Genomic DNA, 14325 nt, shown 5'->3' with positions numbered 1-14325 from the left:
CTGGTCCCAAGTTAAGCCCGGAGGCTCACAAATGCCTGCCCTCTCACCCGCTTCTGCCTCCTCCACTGCTGTCATCTGGCAGCCCCTCTACTCGCCCTCAGCCCACCATCAGCACGGTGCGAGCTCCAAGGGACTGCCATCCTTCAGCGTCGCCGTGGCTGGAGTCTCCCTTGACTTCGCCTCCAGCCTAAGCCCCGGACTCTGCCTCGGACCGTGGACCCGTTGGCACCACCATGGCTCCTAGCTCCCTCTCCGCCGTGGCCCGGCAGTCCACTAGTTCCGCCGGGCTCCCTCGTCCCTCTAGCTCCGCCTTGGTCTGATGTCGACCATCCTGCGCCTCGGGACTCCACTCCTCCAGCTGTGCCTCTTCCCTGCGACTCCGTCAGGTTCCTTCATCCCTTCGGCTCCTCCTCAGTGCTCTGTCGCTCCGGCTCCACTGTGGCCTTTCGGATACCCTCCTCCGTGTCAGTCACCGGCACCATCTGCTCTGCCTTGGCCCTCCGGATCCTCCCCGTCGCCCTGGCTCACCGGCTCTCCATCTCCGCCTCGGGCTCCTCCTCCACCTGCTCCGCCGCCGTCGGTCGGCCCCCTGAAGTTGTCGGCCCTTCCTCCTCCATGGCTCCTCCCTCCGCGATATGTCACACCCATGGACTGTTTGTGTGTGTTTTGCTCCCCGTGACCCAGTTTCTCCCTCTTGTTGATTGTGTTCATTTGATTCCAGGTGTGTCTCCTTAGTCCCCTCGATTAGTCCCTCATTTTCCTGTGTTTATAAGCCCCAGTCCGTTCAGTTAGTGTTTGTCGGGTCTACTGGTTATGTTCGTGTGTCATTCCTCGTTCCTGTTGTGGATTTACCTCTGTGATTGTTCATTAAAAGACTGTGTAACGCTTCTCCGTTCTCTCTGTCAAAAGGTTATTGCAAGTTTAGCAAAATAGACAAACCTTCACAAACACTGCCAAAGGTCAAAACCTGCTACCCTTAGGAGCTATTTCTGCCCAATCTGAGCCTTAAAAATGTTGAATCAGTCACAATTATTTCTGACTATGTCCAAACCCGTAATTTAGATGTTACCACATCATTTAACTGTCAAAGAGAATAGTTTGTTGGCTAAAGAGAAAAACAAAAGTACGCAGTCCGAGTTCTTAAGACAAACATGTGCCGCTGATGCTTATAAAACCGGGCCAGTGGTGTACAAAGATGTCATAAAAAGTCTTTTAAAATCACAGGCACAATATAAAAGCCTTGAATGCCTCCAACTGAGCTGCCACCCTCAGCGGACACACTTCACCATAGCCACCGTGCTTTCCACGTCAGCGTGACCTTTTACAATATCATCTCTCTCTGAAGATCTCACTGTGAGGGGTGGCGACGCGGAAAGGGCCAGACCTAAAGACCGGTGCCGACCTGAGGTGAAAACGGGCATCTTGTCCTGATAAATCATGGTGTAATGAGCCCTTCATTGTGCCTGGCATTGTGCTCCAGCACTCCCGCAGTCTGCCACCTTTTGCCTGTTAAGCTGACAGGAATAATGAACTGACTGCTTTGAACTGGCCTCACAATATTGACTGGTTGCACACAGCAGATGTCTCCGGCTAAAGCAACTGGTAAATGCACATTAGGTTAACAAAAGGGGCCTTTGCTTTTAGGGGGTGGGAGGTGCGGCCACTGGGGGTGTGTTAAAGTTTTTTTGCAGGGGGTGCTGGGGAGATCGGGGCGTAGGTGCAGTCAACAGACAGACAGGGAGCTTCATTTTAAAACAATTCATTTGTCAAAGTGGCCATTCAGCCCGGGCTCTGCTTTGTGCGGTTGAAGCATTTGTGGGTGTGTGCCGGGCTAAAAGCGGCGCCGGCCTGCGCTGTTTCGATGACCGAAGAGAGCGAAGGAGATGCCAGCACGCAGCAATATGCTAATCAGCAAACTTTTGCTTTTCCTGCATTTTGTGAGAACAGCAATTTGCTCCCCTAATTACCATCAAAATTAGAAAGACTGATACAACATACAGTTTTCAGCAAAACCCTCTTGCTGGTTTAAAAGGGGGCACTTGAACCTCAAAGGCATTCACTCATTTGTTGGTCTATACTACTACACTGTAAAAAATGTTTTTATAAGTTAAACAAAGATAAAACAAAAGAAAATCAGTCATTCCACTTCAAAATTTCACATTCAGTTAAATATTTTACTTGCTGTTTCTATGTAATTATTTCAGAATTTCAGAGTGAAAAATGTTTCAAAGTAAATCATACGCCAATTTTTTAAGTGTATGTACAGCCGTTTTATTTTAGTATTGATGAGATACTATAGATTTTATTCATATTTTGAATTAGCTTTTATTTATTTATTTTATAATTTCATTTTAATTTTAGTTAAATTTACTTAATTTACTTTGTTTTGGTTATTTTTATTAGATTTTCTTTTTTTAAAATAAGTTTTTATCTATTTTTATCTTAGTTTTCATTTTCGTTATTTTAGTACATCAAGCAAAACTAAATGAAAATGAAAAAATATATATATTTTATTTGTATTTTATATTATATTTGAATTTATTTTATTTCAGTTAATGTTTATTTTATTTAAAGTAACAAAAATGTGATTTTAGTTTTAGTTTAGTTAAATATAATAACCCTGGTGTACAGGAAATATCATCAATAAATATGCACTACTGAAATGTTGTATTCAAACATCAACATCCATTCTTAATAACATATTACGTAATTAACTGAATTCTCTTCAAATTATATATCAGTTTTCTTCTACATAAATTAAATTCTTAGTATTTTAATAGTTTGCTCTACTCTAAAGTCATGCAGTTTACCTGTATATATGTGTCAGTGACAATGTGCTATTGTTGTCCATTTAGATTAAGAATAAAAATATGCATTTCCCAAAACACAGTCATGTGAGCTCAGTTAAATACATTTGAAATACAACGATATTAAAAACTTACCTTAAAAGCCAATCAAATAAAAAATCGTTTAACAAAAATAAAGAATATTTTATAAGTGAAAACACATGGAATGAAACTCAATGTGTCTCTGCTCACTCTCAGAAAAAAAAGTACAAAAGTTGTCACTGGGGCGGTACCTTTTCAAAAGGCACACCTTTGTACCTAAAGAGTCCATATGTGTACCTTAAAGGTACATATTAGTAACTAAAGTGTACATATTAGTACCTAAAAGGTACAAAAGTGTACCTTTTGAAAAGGTACTGCCCTAGTGACACCTTTTGTACCTTTTTTTCTGAGAGTGTGCATCAATGCGTATCTTTTTCGACATGTGCCATACTATCAATCTGTGTGCATGCACCGGTCCGATACATAAAAATACAAATATAGGATGGCAAAAAAGCCATAAGCATTTTTGTAAAAATCATATTCATTACATACAATTACATTCACTATCGTCCTAATAATGACTATAACCTAAATCATTACTACATATCATTATCATTAATATGATTTTGAACACAGAGGCTGAAAGCGCTAGCGTCTGCATGGAGAAAGCCAGATTTAAAGCGTGACCGTCGTAATGGTGCTGTAATAGGCCGTGACTAAACACGCTCACGGGTACCAGCTCAGACACACAGAGAGGCACATTGCAGCGAGAGGGCTACGGCAGGCCAGCGCTGATTAGCATATAATTGCTGCCATTGTATTTGACATGGAGAATTAAGAACCAGCTTGGTGGCAAGATCTCCATTCGTCCCAATAACAGGGGACACGACATATGGAGACTAGACCGTCAAAATATACACTGAGAGTTGTTTACATCTAATCTGGGTCTTAAAAATCACTTTGTTGGTTAAATGCGGTGGATTCGGATTGAGTTTGTCCTATTAAATTACATTGTTGGCAAGAATAAAACCACTTAGTGTAGCTTTTACCACATTAGAAACATTTTAGGTTACCTGACAAAACAATTTACAGTCAGTTATGCAAAGGTATGAATAAAATTGTTCAATCAGTTCAATAAAGTACATATACATTGCATGTAAAAAATTATTAAATAATTAAGTGATATATAATTAATGATTATACAAGATGGTCAGGTGACAAAAGTGAATATAAACGGATGTGTTTTATTCAAATCAATAAGACTATATTAGTTTGCCTCAACAAAAGTAATTTTTAAGGTTCAGGTTAATGTCTTAAAGATAAAAACTGGCACTTTTGACACATTTCACAATTGAATTAATTCTTTTAGCATTGGTGAAAATTTGTAAAAATGCACATAAATGCATGTAAATAAGTTTTGTTCGATGGACCAGAACTGTGAACTCTGAGCTCTTCCGATCACAAACCATGAATTTGAGTTTACAAATATTTTGCTTCTGCTTCTTGAGACGATATAAATGATCATTCGCCCCCCTCCCCTTACACACACACACTTTTCAACAGTTTCTTTTAAATTCAAAATCTCTTTTAAATCGCACATTTCTATCTTTTGCTCTTGTCTCTGTGACTCTTTTCGGCGACCCGACTCAAAGGGAGAGAAGCTACGTCTTCCCCCCTTTACGTTCCTCTCATGCGACAGCTGAGCGAGTGAGTGTGTGGAAAAAAGAGAAAGAGAAAGAGAGGGAAAAAGAAATACAGCCCAGCACTGAATGACCTGACCACTGGTGACAAAGCAGGATTGGTCACGCTGGCTTGTGAGTAATGGGGCAAAGAGAAATGCTGTGTCTGTGTGTGTGTGTGTGTGTGTGTGTGATTTTGTAGCTGCTGGTGTGTAATGATTCGCTTGCTTTGACACAGTTAAACTGGTTCAGTCTCAACACCAGATGTAACACAACTAAGAGGAATCAAGCCATATGCACAGGTGTATTAAACTTTCTCTCACGCTGTCTCTGAATAATTGTAATATTATCAAGGAAAAATTTCATGGGATGCCTCATGAATGCAAACATAATCAAGAAATAGATGCACAGTTGTATGGTTAGCACTCTGATGAAGAGCTCATATTTATGAAACAATATGATAATAACATCTTTCAGCATCAGTCAGACATTAAAGTATACCCAAAATGCACAAGCGATAACTGTAAAAACTGTGCAAATTAGTAATTTAATATGCAGAAAAATGGATAATAGATCCAACAGCAGTTTGCTAAGCAATCAAACAATTTTCAAAAGAGAAGTGGACTACCATTCAAAAGTTTGGGGTCGGCAAGATATATATTGCTTTTGAAAGAAGTATCTTATGTTCACAAAGGCCGCATTTATTTTTATATTTACATATTTTTAAATATTATTACAATTTAAAACAGATGTTTTCTATTTGAATTATTTTAAAATCTCATTTATTTTTGTGATACAAAGCTGAATTTTCAGCATCATTACTCCAGTCTTCAGTGTCACATGATCCTTCAGAAATCATTCTAATATGCTCATTTGCTGCTCAAGAAAAATATATTATTATTATCAATGTTTGAAACTTTTTTCAGAGTTCAAAAGATCAGTACTAAAGATGCACCGATATGGAAATTTTGGCCTATATCATAGCCAAAATATATGATCTTATTTATATTTTGAAGCCGATAATCAATACACCAATATTATATATCAATATACATGTTGTATAACTTACACACTCTTGTATAACTATCGCACGTAAAAGTCCAGATCTCCGCATGCTTCATATGACACCGAACATCAAGTACGGTCGAAAACAATCTGACACAATCATTTGAAAAAATGTAGGCCAACTGTGAACAACTGGAACATACAAGCTAATGATCAACTTTCATTTATACAAGTTAAATAGAAAATATAAATGTCACAAATATAATAAAGAATAAAGAAACAAAATGCCTGTGTGCAATAGATAAAATATGACAGGTACTGAAAAAAAGCTATTTTATTTGTGTTTAGGTACTAGAAATAACGTGGGGTCCAATGATCATTTGACTATAATTTATTAGCTTAAATATTTTACTTATCAGGTCAACACCAATAACACTTAAAAGTTATTCATGCACACTAGCAATCACCACTCACATTTTCTTCAGAGAACATAAAAATCTAGTATATTGTGTCAAAATGAACTAAAAAGGATACAACTTTGACTAATAGGAAAGAGAGAAAAGTGTTGTGCTGCACATGAGCAACAGCTTATTTTGGTGAATTTATGCTGTGTTTAGTAATGAGCATATATATGTATTGTATAAATGTGAGGGAGGTCACATTCTCCATGGACATCCTTTAAGATGAGCGGCACATCAGGATCGTTATTCTCTCTCTTTGTCCTCAGCTGCTCCTCGAGGCTTGAGGAAGGCACATGAGGGCCTGTCACAGGTAGAGCAGAATAGGGATGGCTCCTCTAAAATAACCCTTGCCCCCATGCTTGATTGCCCTCTTATTGACACTCACTCTCAAGTCCACAATAGCGGCGGTCCTCAGACACTGCTGAATAGACTTACTCTTGACGGCCCGCCTCCCAGCCACTCTTGCCCTAATCCAATCCCCCAACCTGCACCACAGGGCCAAAGATGTCCCAGAAACCCCTTGTTCTTCTGTGGATTTGAGTCTTTGAGGATTGAGTCTATCTGACTAATGAAAGTAAAGTAATACAATCAAACTCAGATATGCACACAAAGTGTGGTCGATAAAAAATGATATAAAAAATCTATGTTTAAACGGACTTTCTAAAAAAAACTTTGATGTTAAAATCATCATATACAGGAAAACCTTTGGCAGTCTGAGTACAAAATGTATAAGAAATGACCATAAAAGGAGGAAATGTAGCATGGAAGATGAATTGGTAACACTTTACTTAAAGCCTTTATATTTAATGCATTATAAAAGTAGTTTTCATGCATTAATTATGCCTTGTAATGCACCTTATAATGCATTGTACTGCAAGATCTCATGAATAATAGTAAGCACAGTTATATTACGTCATAATATTTATTGTTACAATTTGTAAAAAAAAGTTTAATGCATTAAAACACATGATGAACAAACTCTCAAATATTATAATGCATTTTAACTTTGGTTACAATTATTTAAGAAAATATATAATTCATTACAATGTACATTATGAATACCTTTATAATGCATTATACATAAAGTAAAGTAAAGTGTTACCAATGCATTTTTAAAATTTCCATTCTGAACACGTAGCTAGAGTTTTAGGTCATTTGATTTATATCACTAAAATGTTTTTTTTTTAATTGCAATAAAATAAAATAAAAACATTTTCATAATTCATGTAAGCTGCAACTGTCCTAGACTCAGGCTCTTGGAATTTTCAATTAGAAGAAGAGCCAAGAAGAACTTTAGCAGTGTCTGTGCTGAATAAAACTTAGATTACCCAACTTCAAACCCACTTCAGCACACTTGTGCCGCACTAAAGCCTGTGAAAGTGTGCATAGAGGTAATGGCGGGCCTTAATTGAAAAACTTCACTTTCCCATCATGCTCCTCTCCTGCAGATTAACCCCTGAACAATTCCAATCAACAACCTCAGTCTGATGAGGCACACAATTGACTTGCATGTTGGAAAGCCTCTATACTCACACTCCTGGTGTCAATGGAGGGATCCCATTAGATACAATGACGGTGTGTTTTATAATGGGACACAAGCCAATTTTAAAGCCGTCTTCTTTGTCTAATCAGGACCGGCTCACTGTCATTAGTTTCCACTCTGTGTGGAAGAATGGCCGGAGTCAGCTGAAGACTTCTCAGGGTTCTATGTCAGTCTAATGAACTGAGGCTCTTTGTGGCTGTGTTGGGTTTATTATTGGGTTCAGAGACCAGGGAAAAAAGAGAGTGCTTCAAGAAGAGGGATTGGCTGACCAACTACTCTAAAAACCCCTCCACTGCTGCTGTTTACATAAGATCGCAACACAATCTTGCTACTATTACTGCTAGAAGTCGCTGGACAAAAACAGCTCAGCTTATTAAATATCAGCTTCGGTTCTGTGTAAATGAATTAGAGAATTTATAATTTACATGTTTTTGTTGATCATTTCATGTTTCTATATTCATAATTAAATCAAAAAAATATTTTTGTATTTCTGCAATTGTAATTTCTGAATAATTGCTTTTGTATGATTATAGCATGATTTATATACACGATATACACACACCTTTTCATGGTATATATGGGTGTTTCTTCAACTATTGCACTTTTGAACCTCTGTACGTTGTTCAACAGTGCATATGCAAACATCACTGGATAAGTCTTTTTTTTCTGTCAATTAATGAAAATGCTCACTATAATGTAATTTCAACTAAATTTCAAATTACAATACTGCTCAAAAGTTTCAGGTCAGTTACATTTTTTATGTCTGTGTGAGAAGTATCTTAGGCTCACCAAGACTGCATTTATTCAATCAAAAATACAGTAAAAACAGTAATATTGTGAAATATTATTAACATTTAAAATAACTGTTTTCTATTCAAAGGTATTTTATAATGCAATTTTTTGCTGTGATGCAAAGCTGAATTTTCACCATCATTACTCTAGTCTTCAATGTCACATGAAACAACTCTTACTGACCCCCAAACTTTTGAACAGTAGTGTTTTTTTTAAATAACATTCTGTGATGGAAATAATGGTGGTGAAAATGACATTTTTAAGTTTTTTTAAACAAATAAATAAACTGGCAGCCTTTTTTAGCTAGCATTAATTATTTAAAAAATTTTTTTTTTGCATAAATCAGCAAAATTACAGCTCACAAAAATGTTCTTCTCACAAGTGATATTGTTCACACATTACATGTGCACTAACTTCTTAAAAAAACAAGAAAAAATTTATTAGGGTCAAAACTGTTGGGATAGTCATATTTTTTTCAGTATTTTTCAGTTCTAATGGGTTCTTCATATAACAAAAAGAAAATGAAATAAAATCCATCTCTGTGAGATAAACGCATCCAAGTTGAAAAAAAACAACCATATATGCAGCATCTGATGCAGATTGTTTGCCACTAAAGACAACATAAAGACAAATATCTGTGTCAAAACTTCATGCTAAAAGGGAAATCTGCATTAAATCAAGTAAACATAAGTGAAAAGAAACACAAAGCTCACTTCATGTACTTCGAAGCACATACACAACTCTGCATTAAGAAAATCACTTTAAAAATACTAACTTAGTATCAGAACTGCAAACTAAAAGTGCAAGTTTACAAAGTTTACAAAGGCAAAGTGTGTAGTGTGAGCGTAGCAGGTTGTTCTTGTGTTGCACCATTCATCTCCACAGAGAGGCTGTTCTCAATCCTCTCAGTAAATGTGTGAGAACATGCAATAGCCTCAGACGTATTAGAGAATAATTACACTTGCGCTCTGATGCACTGCCATTCAGGCAGGCCGGACAATATTTCAGGGATTAGAGATGTCAGTGCCATGGGCATCTTCAGAGAAATCAGAGGCACCAGGCTCACATTCTTATGCAAAAGCAGGGAAGTGTTTGGATACTTTGATACAACCCCAGAATCCCCCCCTACACCCCACACACACAGCCTTCAAAAATCTGTTCAATGAGGCCGAGTACACAAAGAAGAGGGAGACAGATGCTCTGCTGAAAGAATCTGCAGCTAGAAATATCATGAGAAAATCATCACTATTACTATCACTCATTCTTAAGGTTGAGGACATGTTACTTGTCTTGCTCGTTTTAGCATAGAAATCACACCTTTAATGGCTGGTTCATCCATGAATGAAATCAGATTATTTATTTATTTATTTCATGTTGAGAAGAGGTGTGCTATAAAATTTGAAATTCTGCGCAATAGAAAAAAAACACATAAAATCTTCAAGTAGGTGTTAAGTTGGTGTAAGTTGATAAATTGCCATTTAAAATGAAAAATTTTTCATTTTGTTCATTATTCTGTTCATGTTTTATTTATTTATTTATTTATTATTTATTGTATTATTTTATGTATATTGTTTATTTCATACTTATCATTTGAATGCTGGTAATTTTGGCAGAATCATATAGTTTAGCATAAAGAAATATTGTTTGCATGGCTTTGGTAAACAGAGTAATGTTTCTAACAGATGATTACATCATGATGTGGTGTAACAGTGCGATGAGAACACTGGATACAGCTCATAAAGTTAACTAAGTTTGCCTCAAAGACTGAACTGTGACACAACGGTCAGCTTGCCTGTCTCAGATCAGGGTCGCTCCCTCTCTTTTGCTTCCAAAATTCTGTGCATTTCAAGCTCCATGAAATCTCCTTCCCTGTGTGTTTAGAGATGCCAATGGGAAAGTATTTGGGGTGAGCTGAGGTCCAGGAAAAGGACACATGTTGATCTGGAAAAGAAAACAGCAGCACTCCGTTGATTATTCAAACAAATCATCTACTTGGATGAAGGTGGATTAAAAAAGCTCTGAAAAAGGCATATTGGACCTGTTAATGAGAGCAGATATGTCAGAAAGTGGACAATTAAAATATTTATGGAGTGGGTAACAATAAGTATCTACAATATACTTCAACATTACTTCAAGAACTTTCTACAGAGTCAGACATGTTTAGCTCTGAACAAAATACATGATCCAAAATATACATCTCGAGTGCTCTTAAGTGACATTATGCCAATTATGTCAAAAATGTATGACTTTGGGCCAGGTACACTTAAAACCTATATGAACGTGAAACCTGTTTTATACCTTTTTGTTTTTTTATATGAGAATAAGTTTATACCTCATTCATGCAGTGATATGCGTGTTATGATAAAACATCATTAGCTCAGTATAGAAACTATAGAAGTCATGGAAAGTGACAACACTTTAGAGTCATGGTATACTGTTAGAAGATTCCTAGACCAAAAATTAAAAAGATAACTTTAAAACTTTGTAACTTTATAACTATGTCGCAAACCAGAAAACTAGCTTGTGCAAATACAGTATCTTGGAAATGCAAGACCAAAAATTATGGAAGCTTCTGAGAAGGAGTCAGAATTGTGAAACAAACTTGCAATTGTGAAAAAAAGTTGCAATTACTTTTTTTATTATATTTTTTTTTTCTGTGGTGGCCAAAAAACAAGATGTAAACTCAGAATTCAAAGAAAAAAGTCAAAATTGAAACTTGGAATTGCGTGAAAAAAGTCAGAATTCCAATTTCAATTTCAAGCACTTTCAAACAGTATACATAAGGAATATCACACATAATGTGCACAACGTAGATATTAAATATAATCTGCTACAGGCAGATACTTAAATTATATTCAGAGTTTATGTCTTTTTTGTGGTATAAAATTGTGATAAAAAAAACGTCTGAATTGTTATATAAAAAGTTAAAATTATCTTTTTTATTGTGTGGTGGAAATGGACTTAAAAACTAAAGATCAACAGAAGGATACACCTTTTTTTATTACACTTTAAACATAGGCCTACCCTTCTATGGTAATGATCAGTGACGTCTTGTAACCCTTGAATCACTGAGGCCAATGACTAAAGCGATGCGTAACAAGATCAGTCAATATAAACTTATGTCAGTGCACATGACCAGTCTCATGAACATGAATGACTGTTGTTGTGCCTTAAAGCAGGCAGAGCTTTGGTCACACTGGGGTCCTGCCATCAGGTGGCTGCCCACTGTTGTGCCCGAGTGCAAAGTCAGTCAGAGCTCATTATTACCATTTGCCTGACTAAAGTACCTTAGCATGAATCCAATGCTGCGCGATGACCAAAGGGTTCATTACGGCTCAAAGCTTTTAACCTGAAATCGCCTGTATCCTGGTTCAAAAGTTCATATCCTCTTCCGTTCAAAAAAACAAGACACTGATCATTTGAAAATAGCTTTTCTTCTTTTGTGGCACAGGTAAATGAAAGTTGACAGCACATAAGAAAAGAAGATCTGAAGCTTGCTACTTGTAAAACATGCTGTCTTCAAAATTCACTGATGGAGTGATTTCAAGTAGTAAATAAAATAAATAATACCATTATTTCAGTCTTTCTACTCAAACGTTCATGTTTAATTCAATGTGTCACTTGCTTTTTCTTTGTAATTACGACAGACAGACAGACAGACAGATAGATAGATAGATAGATAGATAGATTTTCTTCAGAACATGCAAAGTATTAAGCATGTATAACTTACTTGAAAGGGCAATCAAGCACACACTCACAAAAAAAAAAAAAAAAACACACTGAAAAGGCAATGCTTTCCTGTTGTTATGCTAATATGTCAGAGCACTCAGTGAGAATTATATGTGAATTAAATGAGGCTTTCTGGGTTTTTCCTCTAGAAGGTAAAGCAGGGGAGATTAAGGCACCGTGGCCAGCCAGCGCTCTGTGGCTCTGACAAAACGCAGTCTGACATAAGTACCCACACTCACACTCAAAATCCGATTAAATGTGTCAGTGTAGACCGGGCAACAGGCGCTGGAGTCCCTCTGTCCTTCTCTTAAACGACTTTCCATTTCTCCTGGGCCTCATCCATACTAACATTACCACCTACCTGGACACAGTTCACAAGTTAAAATCAGAAACTTGAGAGGTTTGAAATATATTTGGCAGACACTGCCTTTTAAATCCTGCTCAGTGCATTCATTAAAACAAGCATAAAATAAAAGATTATTATGAAGCAATATATTGATATAATATCACACAAATTCTACACTGGAGCACATCAAACTCTTACGCACTGAAAAAAAAACATTTGGTGTACAACAGTTTTCACTCAGAAATTGCTAGTAAATTTCACAATTGATTACAAAGAAATGGCAAGTAACACATTGAATTAAATGTGAAATTTTGAAGTGGAAAGACTGAAATAGTATTTCCTTGTAAAACGTTGCAAATCCAATAATCTTGTGATTATCTGCCTTGTGATGAGAACTTTTTCAGTCAAAAAAAAGTGCTGTAGCCACTTAACACATTAAAACCAGTGTTTCTATGCTGTCTGAATTGTTCAAATGTATGTTGAGTTGCATAAAGTAAAAAAATCAAAGTCATACTCTATCAGGAACATTTTGTCATCAACGAGCAATTAAATTTGCATTCAGTCATGGGCAAAAGTTATGCACAAAAAATCTGCTTCAGGGAAAGCCTAAGCTGTCAGTCAAATTTAAAAAACTGGCCTGTAGAACAGTGAATAGCCTTAGCAATAGGCTTGTTCCTGTTTTTGAGTCTGGAGAACAATAACTCCATGTAAAGAGGATTATAACAGCACCTGTTATGCAGCCAGCCAAATAGGAGGGATATCTGAATTTAATAGTCTCAGAAAAATTGTCTCTGCCGTCCCAGTCCTTTCTTCATCCAAACCTGCAGACACGTCGAACGGTGACAACCAATGGAGGGTTCAAGACTGAAGGCCAAAGAAAAACGTTAATCCCTGCTGTGACCAAACGCGGGTTGGCTGCCTGATATATCAAAGAACAGGTGGACCGAGACCAGGCGTACTAAAGGCTTTGTTCAATAGATGTGTGGTTTTTGTAGGGTTATGTTAAATGCCGAGTTAATATCGATTTAATGCTTGTCAGCGGTTCTATATATTTTTTTTGGCAATGCAAATCCTCTGAACGCTTAGAAAGATACAGAAAATAAAATCATGCTTTGGAAGAAATGGCCTGCTATATCATCTGATTATTCGCAATATATGAAGCTTGTATGGAATGTAACTGAACTGAAATTCTATTTGTCCTGCTAGATTTAAAAATGTAAAGAACAAATGCACTTACAAAGCACAAAAATATAAGACTTCCTGTTGGTCTAAGCCAATGTTTTAACTAATAAAAAAAAAGGAGTAAACACTTAACCACCTGCCAGATCCAACACCCAGTAAAACTATCCCAAAAGAACCCTTCATGCATGTGTAATATATTTACTCAGCCCTTCTCTTAACTAGGCAATATTGATGCCAGATAATGCACGAGTTAATCTATTTAGTATATTGTTGTGAAATAAGGGAACTGTGTAAAGAATCTAGACGGCACCATAGCTGCTCCCCTCAACAGTATCTGCACTTAAGTCGAGGTGTTCCGGAGGGGGATAATATCTTGGAAATGTGCATTTAATGGGTTTAATCAAATCCCACCAGCTGTTTTTAGCCTTTGCTAAAAGGGGGAAAAAATGTGCCAAGCTTCCACAGCTATTAGAAATTAGCTTCGGTCATCGAGACTAAGCCATGTTTCCAGCTAACCATCTGCTAGTCTGCAACAATAGAAGGATTTTCCTGAGCAAAGAAATATGGAGTTATAAAAAATATTAAACATAATGGAAAAAGGCTTCGTTTTGTTAATTTGCCTCATCACTTTTGCTTTAGGTACATTTACAGAATATGTTTGTGTGTGTGTGTGTGTGTACCTGTTTTTCTATTCTGGTGGGGACTTAAACCTGAATACACACAGACTCATGGGGACTCGTGTCACGGTGGGGACCTAAAT

This window comes from Sinocyclocheilus rhinocerous, unplaced genomic scaffold (assembly GCF_001515625.1).
Source record: "Sinocyclocheilus rhinocerous isolate Xijiao unplaced genomic scaffold, SAMN03320098_v1.1 scaffold1002, whole genome shotgun sequence".
NCBI classification, from domain to species: Eukaryota; Metazoa; Chordata; class Actinopteri; order Cypriniformes; family Cyprinidae; genus Sinocyclocheilus; species Sinocyclocheilus rhinocerous.
The sequence above is the reverse complement of the archived record's forward strand: the minus strand, read 5'-3'. Positions refer to the sequence as shown.